Source organism: Eriocheir sinensis, chromosome 30 (assembly GCF_024679095.1).
Source record: "Eriocheir sinensis breed Jianghai 21 chromosome 30, ASM2467909v1, whole genome shotgun sequence".
Lineage (NCBI taxonomy): Eukaryota > Metazoa > Arthropoda > Malacostraca > Decapoda > Varunidae > Eriocheir > Eriocheir sinensis.
Window position 1 is genome coordinate 142,620 of NC_066538.1, and position 13,892 is coordinate 156,511.

At 45.1% G+C, this 13,892-nt stretch overlaps 1 protein-coding gene and 1 long non-coding RNA gene across 3 annotated transcripts in view; one reads left to right on the forward strand and one right to left on the reverse strand.

The window, feature by feature from the left end:
• LOC127005349 (rabenosyn-5-like) overlaps positions 1–10,235 on the reverse strand; it is a 61,711-nt gene extending 51,476 nt beyond the window's left edge. Inside the window, exon 1 of one of the 2 annotated variants that reach the window (XM_050874124.1) lies at positions 10,218–10,235. The gene's annotated coding sequence lies outside the window, so the exon portion shown is untranslated. Of the gene's footprint in view, positions 1–10,210 lie in introns of both variants that reach the window. The other variant, XM_050874123.1, reaches the window with a different exon arrangement.
• A 58-nt stretch (positions 10,236–10,293) lies between these two features.
• On the forward strand, positions 10,294–13,675 carry LOC127005351 (uncharacterized). The gene is made up of 3 exons (XR_007758431.1): positions 10,294–10,553; positions 12,154–12,290; positions 13,115–13,675. It is a non-coding gene; the product is annotated as an uncharacterized LOC127005351 (long non-coding RNA).
• The last annotated feature ends 217 nt before the right edge of the window (positions 13,676–13,892 follow it).

A 13,892-nucleotide genomic window follows, 5' to 3' on the forward strand; every position in this document is an offset into this window, starting at 1 on the left:
CATCCAGTAGCCCACCGGGAAGGTCAGATTCCCCTTCCTTTATCCCAACGTTCCCAGCTGACTGTATTAGCATATTTAGAGAGTGTGTGTGTGTGTGTGTGTGTGTGTGTGTGTGTGTGTGTGTGTGTGTGTGTGTGTGTGTAATTCACTCGCGACCTGGTCACTAGCTGGGCTCGCAATAGCCAGCAAATACCCTCCCGACATGAGCAAGCTCCTGGGTACTGCCAGGACCTTCGAACACCACACACCCCGTCCCCTTTGCTCAAAGGGGGACAGTAACCACCCCTCTGTCAATGGAAAAATCCGCCTGAGCAGGGCTCGAACCTCCACCTGCCAGACCATGGAGCCAGGCAGCACAGCGCTCTACCTCTGAGCTACCGGAGCGGTGTGTGTTTGTGTGTTTGTGTGTGTGTGTGTGTGTGTGTGTGTGTGTGTGTGTGTGTGTGTGTGTGTGTGTGTGTGTGTGTGTGTGTGTGTGTGTGTGTGTGTGTGTGTGAAGGAGAGAGATATAGCAAGTAAACAAAGCCGGCTTCTGCCCCTACCCACACACCAAGCCTACCTATCATTGACCTGCAAATTTACAGTGGTCATATATCTTTCTTTCATAAAGTTTGTCTTATGAGCTTCTCCCCACACCAGACTGCACGCACGGACCCACTTTTCCCACGTTGAGGCTTTTGTTTTCGTATTTGTGTTTTGCTGGCGACTACTTCACGTGCTTGTTTGCCTGGCCGCTTGCGTGCATTGTTTGCCGGGCACGCTCACGCCTTCGTCTTGGCTTGGGACAAAGGAGGACAATTCCGCGGGCGAGTGAACAACACAACAGCTCAAAAAACGGTGCACCTATTATTACTCATCTTGAATACAGACAAAGGCCTACTCTCTCTCTCTCTCTCTCTCTCTCTTTAACACACACACACACACACACACACACACACACACACGCGCGCGCACACACACATTGGCCTTCCTAAAACTGTCTCCTGACATACTTGACGAGTTTCCAATATCCGGAATATCCATTACATCAGGGAACCATCATGGGCCTAAGTATGAAAATTCTCTCTCTCTCTCTCTCTCTCTCTCTCTCTCTCTCTCTCTCTCTCTCTCTCTCTCTCTCTCTCTCTCTCTCTCTCTCTCTCTCTCTCTCTCTCTCTCTTTCAACAGGTAAACAGCACAACAGGTGTATTCTCCCATCAACAAACAAGTTACCAAGAAAGTAACGGTACAGAAGGAAGAGGATCGAAGGGGAGAGACGTTCTTGAGACGGAGAGACAAACCAAGACCAACAGAGGACGAAGGAAGAAGAGGAAAGAGACCGTACACAATGGGCAAGAATAAAACAGCAGGGAAAGAGATGTCTAGGATAGCAGGCCCCCGGTGCCCTGCTTATTGTTCCCCGGTGAGCAGCGTGTGTTCCGTGGGCTGTGATATAAGAGTCTCAGCGGCCCCGTTTCTGCCTCCCCTCCCTCCATTAGCTTCATGTATTGTGGCCGAGGGTGTTGACAAACGGACGGGAGATTGGGGAACATGCGGTGACCCTGCAGCCTTTCCCTTGTGTCTTTGTTCCTATTGCTGAAGGAGGAGAACAAGGAAAGACAAAGTTAAACCATGTGAGTGGAATAAGCGAGGGATGAGAGGAACACACACTAACATAGCAACCCCCTCTCTTAGATCTCTCTTCTTACTGATGAAGATAGAAAATAGAAGGAAAAAGTCTAGAGCGAGAATTGTGCCAATATTGTGTATCAAGAAGAAGTGAGGTAAGCACAGGATCCTGACAAAGGAGAGGGACATGAGAATACAATAACACAGCCTTTCTCTTGCACCCTTATCCTTATTTAGTTTCGCTCAAAGGAGGCTTGCTGGGGGCAAATCAAACACAATCGTCCCTTCAAAAATCGCGGCCACCTCTTCCAGGGATTTAGGAGGCCATTCAGCGAGCAACAGGGCCGTAAGTTCTGCATGACGCACTGCCGAATAATTCCTGACTTCTTAATGCACAAAGGGATAAAGAGCGTGCCATTACCCGCCGATGCTGACGAATGGGTCAAGTTGGCTCATTACGGAACTCGGGCGGCGGAAAGTGCGGAAGAGACGTAAAGCAGTGGCGGAGGCGGGACTTTGATTTTAACAAGGAAGAACGTCGGCCGCTGGTCCGTGAGACTAACAATGTCCTCTGTCAGCGAGTGTTGTCGGCCTGTGTGGTGGGTCGTGTTTGCGTGGTAAGCAGCGGGAAGGGCTGCCGAGCCGCGACTATCGGCTGTGACGACTGAGGGACATATATTCACAGAACTGTCATCCATAACCCTGCCGCTCCGGCGCTGTTATCGGCAAGGTGTCATGGGACATCGCTGCTCTGATCAGCCAGACGCAGCCTGCAATACCCCTTTCCGCATAACAAAACAAAAGAACAAGAACAAACGGAAAAGTCCAAGCTTAGTAGCACAAGAACACACCAACAAGAGGGAGAAAGGAAACGAAAAGTCCCTCTGCTCCCCCTTGTTTCATGGCAACATAAAGGTTCCGGGCGAGGGTCGCGGTACATTCATTTCTTCTTTACAACACGCTCAGAATTCTGATTATTTCTTTTTGTGCTGCATTATTTTCTTCCAGGAAAATAATGTTCCCTCTTATGAAGCTCGCACAGCTCCTCGGTGTGTCGCGGACCTGCCTCGACCTTCACGGTCTGGCCACCGAAAACGCCGTCCACCCGCCTCCGCAGCCCCTTCCCGGAGACCATAGCGGGCCTGCGTCTGCCAGTTTTCCCCTCTCGTTTACTAGTTCCAAGAACGAATATCACACGTGTGTGTGTGTGTGTATGTGTGTGTGTGTGTGTGTGTTCATTTATATCTTTATATCAAACGGTGTTCTTCAAACTCAGCGCGACCCGCTGATACTGTAAGCATTGCCTTCATGTCCCATTTTAAAGCCGCTTGACTGTACTGTAACACGAGCTGTGTGCTTCCCGCCGTCTAATACTCCGTTATCTATGTGTGAAAACTGTATCTAGACAGTGAATGCCCTGGCCAGCAAATAGTTCCCCACTACCCTCGCTGGGGCACAGTCGTTACTCCAACCGCTTCATGCATGCAGGCGGAAGACAGAAGGGCGAGCGAGTATCGCTGCGGTGAGTGGCAACCATGCAACATTGTGATGAAGAACGGTGCGTCACGACCCCAGAAAGCCGGCCACCGAGTCAGCCAAAACTATTCCGACAAAGGGCCGAGCGGGGCACAATATCGCGACAGTAACTGAGTAGCGGCGATAAACGAATACTGCAGACCATTCACGCGACGGCCCAACACAAGGAAAGAAAGGCGAAAAGAATAGAAAGCTATGGGGTTTTCAGGCGACATTTTTTGTGAGGGATGGGAGGTAAATGTGGATCGTAGGAGAGAGAGAGAGAGAGAGAGAGAGAGAGAGAGAGAGAGAGAGAGAGAGAGAGAGAGAGAGAGAGTAATGCAGGAAAAAAAGTGAATGATGGAGGTATGAGTGAGGAAAGAATCAGAGTCATAAGAAAGAAAGGTGTGAGGAAGGAAATATAAAAGGAGGATGGGAGGGGGAAAGATGAAGAAGGGAGAAGGGGAAGGAAGAAAGGGGAGTGGGAGGAAGGATGGAGAGGAGGAGGAGGAAGAGGAGGAAAGGATGGAGAGAGAAGAGGGAGGGTCATATGAGAAGGGTGAGGGAGAGGGGAGGAGGGCTGTTGTGTGTGTGTGTGTGTGTGTGTGTGTGTGTGATTGACGAATGCGAGTCAGGGCTGCCGTTTTTGAGGCCCGAGAGGACACACAGATAAGGGAAGGTCTCTGTGTGTGTGTGTGGGCGGAGGCGTGGGAGGGAAGAGGGGAAAGGGGGAGGGAAACAGAAGAGGAAGAAGATGAAGAAAAAAGCCGATAAAAATAATGAAATGGAAATAATAATAAAAAAATAATAATACCTATAAATAAGTTAAGGAGGGAACCCGATGTGCCTTCCCTCCTTCCTCTCCGTTATATAAGGCTGATTGCATTATCGAGGCTGGACGCGACATAATAAATAATAATTCATGAAAGAAACCGAGAAGGGAAACTCAAGACACCGCAAACTTTCCCCTGAGACGTGAGAATAATGTTTGTTAGTGTGTGTGTGTGTGTGTGTGTGAGAGAGAGAGAGAGAGAGAGAGAGAGAGAGAGAGAGAGAGAGAGAGAGAGAGAGAGAGACTTTCACACATCATTGCGTTCTGAGTGAAACAAGAAGACAGGCAAAACAGACACAAAGAAACGAAGTCAGATAAATAGATAGATAGATAGATAGAGAGATAGAGAGAAAGAGAGAGAGAGGGGGGGGGGGGGGCAGGGTCTCTCTAGGTGGAGGTGGCCGCTTCTTTCCTTCCCTTTGTCCCTCCAGCCAATCCTGAGATATTTAAGGTCACTGAACCGACTTATCCTCCTCACGACCCTTCTTACGACCCCTCTCTCCCCTCGCTTTCATAGTACAACCTTCCTTCCCTCTTCTTCCCCGTACGACCCATGATAAGAATTATAAAATTATTTGAAAACTTAAAAAAAAAAACACAATTTCGACGCTGAATTAAACGGAAGAATAAAGTTAATATTTTTTATACAAGGGGAGAGAAAGAGGGAGAAGGGACTGGTATAAGGATAAAGCACAGGACCATCACTCTGTTCCCCGTCACAGCCACCCCACGTCGCTGCCCGGGCCAATTCATTCATCAACTTCACGGACTTTCTCGTTCCTCTCTCCCTTATCAATCCCTCTCCCTTTTTTCCTTCTCCGCCTCTCCCTCTTTCATCTCCTTTCCCATGCAAATGTCTTCCTCCCACACTGTCGCCCTCCTCTGCCTCCTCGCCCAGCTCGCCGCTATAATCCGTGTGGGCTCCCCTGAACCCGCTGTATCCTCCGCGGCTCAGCAAACACGTACTGAGTGCAATGTTTTCACTCCCAGACAGACCACAAGAAACAAAGGGAAAAAACAGGAGATCTGAGCGTTTCCAGACTCAGTAATTCATTGCAAACACACACACACACACACACACACACACACACACACACACACACACACACGTAAAATAGAATCTGCTTTTCCTGTGCATACGTGACATAAAATGACACCCACACCCACACACCCACACCCACACCCACACCCACACACATATAAATATATATATATATATATATATATATATATATATATATATATATATATATATATATATATATATATAGATAGATAGATAGATAGATAGATTGATAGATAGATAGATAGATAGATTTAGAGATAGATAGATAGATATAGATAGATAGATAGATAGATAGATAGATAGATAAATAGATAGATAGATTGACTGATTGATTGATTGACTGATTGAGTGATATATATATATATATATATATATATATATATATATATATATATATATATATATATATATATATATATATATATATATATATATATATATATTCTTTGTACCTTTATCTCCAGTTTCCTTTCTGACTGTTCTATTTCTGCCGTGGTAGACGGTCACTGTTCTTCCCTAAATCTATTAACAGTGGTGTCCCAGGGTTCTGTCCTATCTCCCACTCTTTTTCTGTTGTTCATTGATGATCTTCTTTCCAAAACGAACTGTCCTATCCATTCCTACGCCGATGATTCCACTCTGCATTATTCAACTTCTTTTAATAGAAGACCCACCTTCAGGAACTTAACGACTCAAGGCTGGAGGCTGCAGAACGCTTAGCCTCAGACCTTACTATTATTTCCGATTGGGGCAAGAAGAACCTGGTGTCCTTCAACGCCTCAAAACACAGTTTCTCCACCTATCCACTAGACACAATCTTCCAAATAACTATCCCCTATTCTTTGACAACACCCAGCTATCACCTTCCTCAACACTAAACATCCTCGGTCTATCCTTAACTCAAAATCTCAACTGGAAACTTCATATCTCATCTCTTACTAAATCAGCTTCCTCGAGGCTGGGCGTTCTGTACCGTCTCCGCCAGTTCTTCTCCCTGCACAGTTGCTGTCCATATACAGGGGCCTTGTCCGCCCTCGTATGGAGTATGCATCTCATGTGGGGGGCTCCACTCACACAGCTCTTCTGGACAGAGTGGAGGCAAAGGCTCTTCGTCTCATCAGCTCTCCTCCTCATACTGATAGTCTTCTCCCTCTTAAATTCCGCCGCAATGTTGCCTCTCTTTCTATCTTCTATCGATATTTCCACGCTGACTGCTCTTCTGAACTTGCTAACTGCATGCCTCCCCCCCTCCCGCGGCCCCGCTGCACTCGACTTTCTACTCATGCTCATCCCTATACTGTCCAAACCCCTTATGCAAGAGTTAACCAGCATCTTCACTCTTTCATCCCTCACGCTGGTAAACTCTGGAACAATCTTCCTTCATCTGTATTTCCTCCTGCCTACGACTTGAACTCTTTCAAGAGGAGGGTATCAGGACACCTCTCCTCCCGAAACTGACTTATCTTTCGGCCACCTCTTTGGATTCTTTTTAGGAGCAGCGAGTAGCGGGCTTTTTTTTATTAATGTTTACTTTTTTGTGCCCTTGAGCTGTCTCCTTTGCTGTAAAAAAAAAAAAAAAATATATATATATATATATATATATATATATATATATATCTATATATATATATATATATATATATATATATATCCAGACATCCTCGTGTGGAATTAATACTACTAGCGGTGATGATGATATGTGTAGTATCTGCAGTGATAGTGATGGCGGTGGTATGTGTGGTAGCTGAAATAATTCAGGCGGTGATAGGAGTGGTAGCCGTTGTGGTGGTGGTGCGTGGTAGCCTGTGTATGTGGGAGGGGGGGGGGAGCGGGGGCAAGGTGGTTCCTGGCTGTAATGCAACCACAGAAAGCTTTCCCGACAAACCTTTGCTCGGGGCTCTCTTTCCCTTTCGGCCGACACAACAAAACGTTTTATGTTGCCGAACTTACTCAAGGTTTCCTCAAACACGCATTTTCCATCCCCGGCATAAGACGCAAAGATTAACCTCAATAATAGGAATTATTATTATTATTATCATTATTATCATTATTATTAGTAGTAGTAATAGTAGTAGTAGATGAAGAGCAGTATAAGTCAACTCTGAAGCCTTGTTTAACTCTTAATTTACTGTGTCGTCTTGTCGGAAGTGGCAGCGATGACCCATGGCCGAGACACACACACACACCCCGGGACGCTCGTGAGGAGATCCCTGCACGCCCCCCGCCCCGCTGCCGGGTGTGGGGGTGCTTAACACAGACCCCACGCTCGCCGGGGTGTGCGCGGGCTGCGGCGATGGTCCCCGCCTGCCCGCGCCCCGCCCGCCGTGTGTGTGTCTCGGCCATCGGTCATCGCCGACAAGACGACACAGTAAGTAAGAGTTAAACAAGGCTTCAGAGTTGACTTATACTTCTCCTCATCTACTACTACTACTACTACTACTATTACTACTACTACTACTACTACTACTACTACTACTACTACTGCTGCTACTGCTACTACTACTACTACTACTACTACTACTACTACTATTACTACTACAACTACTACTACTACTACTACTACTACTGCTACTATTACTAATACTACTATTACTGCTACTTCTACTAATAATAATATTACTACTACTACTACTACTATAACTATTACTACTACTACTACTATTTTTGGTTTCTTCTCCTTCCTGTTCTTCCTTTAATTATTAATTTGTATTATATTTCTTGCTCTACTGTTCCTTTTTTTTCCCCCACAGGTTATAATAGGTATATTACATGCAATTTATCTATATAATATTATTGTTTCTGTTTTATTACAGGTATCACAATCATTATTATTATTATTATTATTATTATTATTATTATTATTATTATTATTATTATCATCATATGATTTTTGCCTCCATCTTCCTATTTATTCCCTTTATTATTGATTTTTATTACATTTCTGTTGTTCTGCTGGATATTTTTGCCCCCACAGGATTTAACAGGTATATTGCAAGCAATTCATATATGTCATTATTGTTGCTTTTTATTACAGGTACCTCAGTTATATTTATTGTATTATATTTATCTTAAGTCATCATTGTCATCAGCCTGTGTCATGTTTCCATTTGTCTCTGTCCAGTTTTGACATAAATGTTCTGTAAAGTCTTAATTTCATCAAACTATCCACGGGATGGCCTTTCCTTGGGTCTTCATATCTCTTACTTCCCAGTCGGCTACTTTTATTGTTCATCTGTTGTCCTTTCTCCCTCATATTTTTTTTTATTTTATTTGCCTGTATTAGTATGTCATCTTCAGCAAAAGCCTCTTTTAGACTTGGTAGTAGGAATGAAGGCAGTCACAAATACACTGGGCAAATCCATGGTGTCTCCGGGAAGGCTATCAAGTCTTCTTTAAGAAAACAGGAGGAACTGAACACCAGTAACATCACCAAATCCAAAATCCCCATGGCTCAGTGCCCTAAACACCCACTAGAGAAGTTAATGATGGGAAACATTCATGGCCTCTACCCCAAAACAAACAAAAGTAAAGTACAGGATCTGCAATTATTCTTTGAATAAGAGACACAGCACACAAACCACCTCATTGACATCCTGCTCTCCCAAGAAGACAATGAAAGGTCCATAATGGAACTAAGAGTGAACTCTTCAGCTGAAACAGGCAGTTTACCAGCCATCCTGCTTCTGAAGAGCAGGGAGGCCCAGCCCAAACCCATCTCCTTGCTCTGCATTGCTCCCCAGACAGAGGGAAAATATCAGTGCTGCTCAAGCAAGCCACGATAAGCCCCATATATAAAGGTATGGACAAGAATCTGCCTGAAAATTATAGACCTGTTGCTCTAACATCACACATCATAAAGGTCTTTGAAAAATGTGTGAGGGACAAGGTTTTCACCTATCAGGATGAGCAGGGGCTCTTTGCAAGCCAGTATGAGTTAGAAAAGGAAGGTCTTCCATTTCTAAACTCTTGGGACATCATGACTGGTTGCTGGGGAACCTGGCAGGGGGCAAGAATGTTGACACAGTGTCCTTGGATTTCCCCCAAGGCTTTTGATAAAGTCCATCATGGCATCCTGCCCCCTAAAATCAAATTGCTTGGAATATCAGGCAAGCTAAGGATAAGGGTACACAACTTCCTCACAAGAAGAGCACAAATAGTCACTGTAAATGGTCACAGATCAGACGAGGTCCCAGTAAGTATTTGAGTGCTAGAAGGCTTGGTCTTGAGTCCCCCTTCTCTTCCTCATACACATGAGAGACATCAACATGGGGATGGGATACTCCTTCCTCTCCTCCTTTGCTGGCAACACCAGAGTCAGCCATGCCAACACCAGAGCTGGGGAGGTAAAACAACTGCTGGATCCTATGATGTTACAAACATGAGGATTGAGGACAACTTTCGGTGCTAACATCATGTAATAGTGACGGCCCTGTGCTGGCAGCGGGGGCCTGAAACCTCATCAACAATAAACAGTAAACGGTAAGAGCTCAACAAAATACATTCTTGGGCTGCAGACGACAACATGCACCTTAACAAAGACAAATTTGAAGTGTTTCGGTTTGGCCCAGATCAAAGCATCAGACAACCTAGCTGTACACAGGTCAAAACATTAGCCCACGGGGGCAACAAAGATGGCCAGAGGGATGGGTGGTCGGATATTGAGAACATTCACCTCCAGAGAGGCCCAAGTCATACCCACCCTCAGTAAAGCCTTGGTGCAGCCCACACTGGCCTGTTGTGGCTAGCCGCGACCACCACACAGGAAGGACGACACTCAGAGCCTCGAGGCAACAAAAACTCAATAGCAGACCAAGTGACCCTCACCACCAGGACAGGACACAGTGGTGGCTTTCCACGACTGTTTGCTTACCTAGTGATTAAGAGGCAAGGGAGCTATATAGTGCTCATAAGGGGATGCCTCTTTGCTTAAGGTTCGCTTCGCTTAACCTCTTCGCTCAACATGCCGGTCATGGTTATTTTTTAATGCGTTCACGCTGCCACTATTGATGACCCCCTCTGGCAGTTGTTCCAGGTATTCACAACTCTGGCATAGGCCTCTAGACAGGACTGAGGGAAGTGGACACCTGGGCCTCTACTCATAACAAAAAAGGGACAATAATCTGCCATTTACGTGTGGAAGATCTTGAAAAACCTGCCGCCTCACTAAGCAAACTAAAGAAGTAACTTACCACTTACAGTTTATGTCAGGGGACAGTAAGCGTGTGAACGAGCTGCTGACAGCTGACTGTGCCGTTAGAGAGAGAGAAACACACCATCAACATCATCAGCGGCCTTACTTACTGTTTACCTAGGTGGCCACGGCCCACAGCCCCTCAAAAACAACAAGAACACTGTCTGCAGCACCTTCCTCTCCTTGGACAAATATAACATGCCGCCCAACACTCCCTCTTGCCACTCCTTGCCAGGCCCCATAGATGTAGCAGGGCCTGCCTCCCAGACAAGACAAAAGCCAGGACCAGCCTTGCCCTATCTCCAGGCTCAGCACACCACCGATGGCTACCCACCACCCAAGTAACTATAAAAAAAATCAGTCCTGTGTATTTTTTATTAATTTTATCAATATTATATTGGCTGAGGTCATCCTCAAGTTAGACAATTCTTACTGGTCTCATATTGTAGATCTTGTCATGCTGTTATGTGTGTATTTTATCAATTTTCACACCTCATGGAAATCTGTAGGAAAGAGTGTAGAGATCTAAACAACTGAAAGTCGCCAGGAAATGTGCGTGTGATCCTGCACGGCCCTGGGCGGCTGAGTGGCCCACAGCGTCCCGCTGCAGCCAAAACCCACGACTCACCACAAGTAAAACCCAAGGAGAATGTTAATGCTCTTCCTAACAGGTGGGTTATGCCCCCTTGACCCCTCGTTGGGTCACTAAAAGACATGTGAATATGCATGAACCTCCAAATATGGGCGCTTCATTGCACTGGGCTACTCCACCGCCTGCGGCCAAGTGGGTTCCCACACACATTTCATGGCTGTCTCCACACAGAATCTGATTTATACAATTTATAGAGAGTTTACTGTATTTTGATGCATATTTATTATTTCTGTATTTTTGCCACGTTTTTCACACAAAACCAGAGAAAGTGTAAGTTATTTAGTGATAATTTTTCTCAATTTTTATGTCATTGGACCAATAGATAATTTGATATTTTCTTGGCATCCATCACTCTTAAGAGAAACTGGAGACTTGGGTTATCAAATGTTGACGGTATTAGTAACCCTTTCATTGGTAATCGCTCGCAGCGAGACTATCTCCCCAGGCTCACTCAGGCAGCCCAGCGGGGGAAGGGGGGTCTCTTTTAACCTCTGTATCTCAAAAACTTTTCATTACAGCTAAAAAACAAAACCACCATTGGAAAGAGGAGGCCAAGATCTATAAGATTTGGTTATGTAAGCCTCTCCTGCAATCGTACAGGCACGTTCAGCAAGTGACACTAGTGCTCGCTCTTTTAACCTCTGTATCTCAAAATATATTCATCACAGCTAAAAAAACAAAAACACCATTGGAAAGAAGAGGCCAAGATCTATAAGATTTGGTTATGTAAGCCTCTCTTGCGAACGTACAGGCACGTTCAGGGGGTGTTGCCTGAGAAGACGTACATCTGTGCGTGTGCGACAGTCAGCCATATTGAGGCAACTAGTGAGTAGATCTCTTGATGGGGTGCTGGCAGGGTAATATTGCCAACCACAAAAATTTAAAACTATTTGGTCAAAACATCACTCAGGTGATAGGTGAAGCTATGCAATAATGCCGCTATATTGGACAACAACATCCACCAGTTACTCATCCGTAGACTTTCCGTGCTTTTCCGTACTAGGCTGATATGATTTTCCACCAAATTTAGTGGAAAACCCACTGAAATGGCAATGCTGTGGGGTGAGAAATAGTGTTGGAACACTCATACGCGGGAAATTTGAGTGTGACTGGTGTTCGCAGCGAGCATTTAACACCACCAGGAAGTTACGCTAGTCCTCGCTGCGAGCATTTAGCAATGAAAGGGTTAACCATGACCTGCACTGCCAGAGTCCCCCTATTCTCCATTGCCCCAGGTGCCAACCACTCTCTTCCCAGCCTCCCAGACTGACCAGTCCCTATACTTACAGGTCTGGCCTCGCCCTCAAAAGGGCTGCTCCTGACTGACAGCAACCTGAGGTGTCTGCTTTCCTTCCCAACCTCCCCAGCATGGGTGTAGCAGAGTGAACGTACGCAGAAGTCAACCGCAGCAGCAGCCTTAATCTGGGTCAGCATCTCTTCAGACGGTCACTGTCACTTATTTTTCCTCCTGCATAGTCAGTATCGCTGCGCCATGTTTGTTTGTGTCCTCAGGGTGTATCAAGGGTATAGGTAAACACACTGGATAAAGTAGGCTCTTGTACTCTGTGTAGCAAAAGGTACAATAAGCGAACGAGGTAGACAACAAGAGACGACTTAAATGAGACAATAGCACAAGGTGGACTACATGGGGCGGCATCATATCCTGACCCTTGATTGTGCATCCAGTGTGGATGCCTTGTGGTCAGGGGGTTGCCAGCTACCCACAGTAAGCTAGTAAATTGTATGTCTTTTCCATAATCAGATGCTGTTGCAAGAAGTTCTCGTGCCACTATATCCATTAGGCTGTTTGGCCATGAAGCATGCAAAAGGTTTAAATCCTGCAGCAGCATGGGTGAGAGGTGTGACTGACATCCTGGTATGGGAACACTGTCAATGTTCATGGTCTACGGTTCAAGACATGCCAGTGGAGAAGGTTGCAAGTTATTTCATTGCAGTAATGAAGAGGAAACTTGTGCTTGTGCCAAAATTGGTGCAAGTGGATTGAATCTAAATATTTTAAATATTATGAATACAATGGCAATGGTGTCATGGGTTAACTTTTATGGTACATTTAGTTTGACGCTACTTGCATCATTGTGAGCAAACGAGTCATTCTTCAAGCATTACAACCACCCTAGAAAGGAGTTGGGGCTGGGGAACAAGGTGCTTTGTGCTGGCTTGAGTAACACATTAATCTTTAGCATTGCTTATCTAGTGAAACTATTTTTCTTATCATCCCTCAATTTTCAGAGATCAAAATGTACAAGATGTCAGTCAGAGTGAAGACAAACATCTGATAATTGTGTGGCCATCCTGCCTGCCATGAAGGCACTAAAGACAACTGCCTGTGAAGCCGCCACATCCACCTTGACGACAAGCAAGCCGACACCTGTGTGACTTCTCTGCCTGCTGTGACACCTGACAGATGCCATGACAGGAAACACTTGACACTGCTGCAAGGATAACAACACACCCTTACCTAGGTACAGACACACTAGCCTTACTTTGGCTACTTCACATGGGTCGATTATTCTCCTGGCTAGTGCTGGCTATGTTAGACTGGCTGGAGTTGTTGGCAAGTTTTGTAGAGGGATAGTTGCATAGACAGGGGTGGCTGGTAGTGGACTTGAAGGTGTACTAAACCACAAATAAGTAAACCGGATTCATGCTTGTGATGCTCAACACTGTATTTTACTGACGTCGCAGGTGTTGGTGAGGGCCTCAGTGCCCAGGACAGAGGCAGGCTGTTCCTTTGTTTGTGGTGTTCACTCTAATATATATATATATATATATATATATATATATATATATATATATATATATATATATATATATATATATATATATATATATATATATATATATATATTATAAGTTTTGTTTGTGTCCCTAATTGATTTAATTTACTTTTCTGGACACTGTTTTCTCAGTACAACATTGTATTCAGAACATTGGAAGTGTCAGTGAAGAGAATCATCAGCTTGAGGCTTTGGTCAGTTTGGACACGTCATGTTTTCCTGTTTCTGAG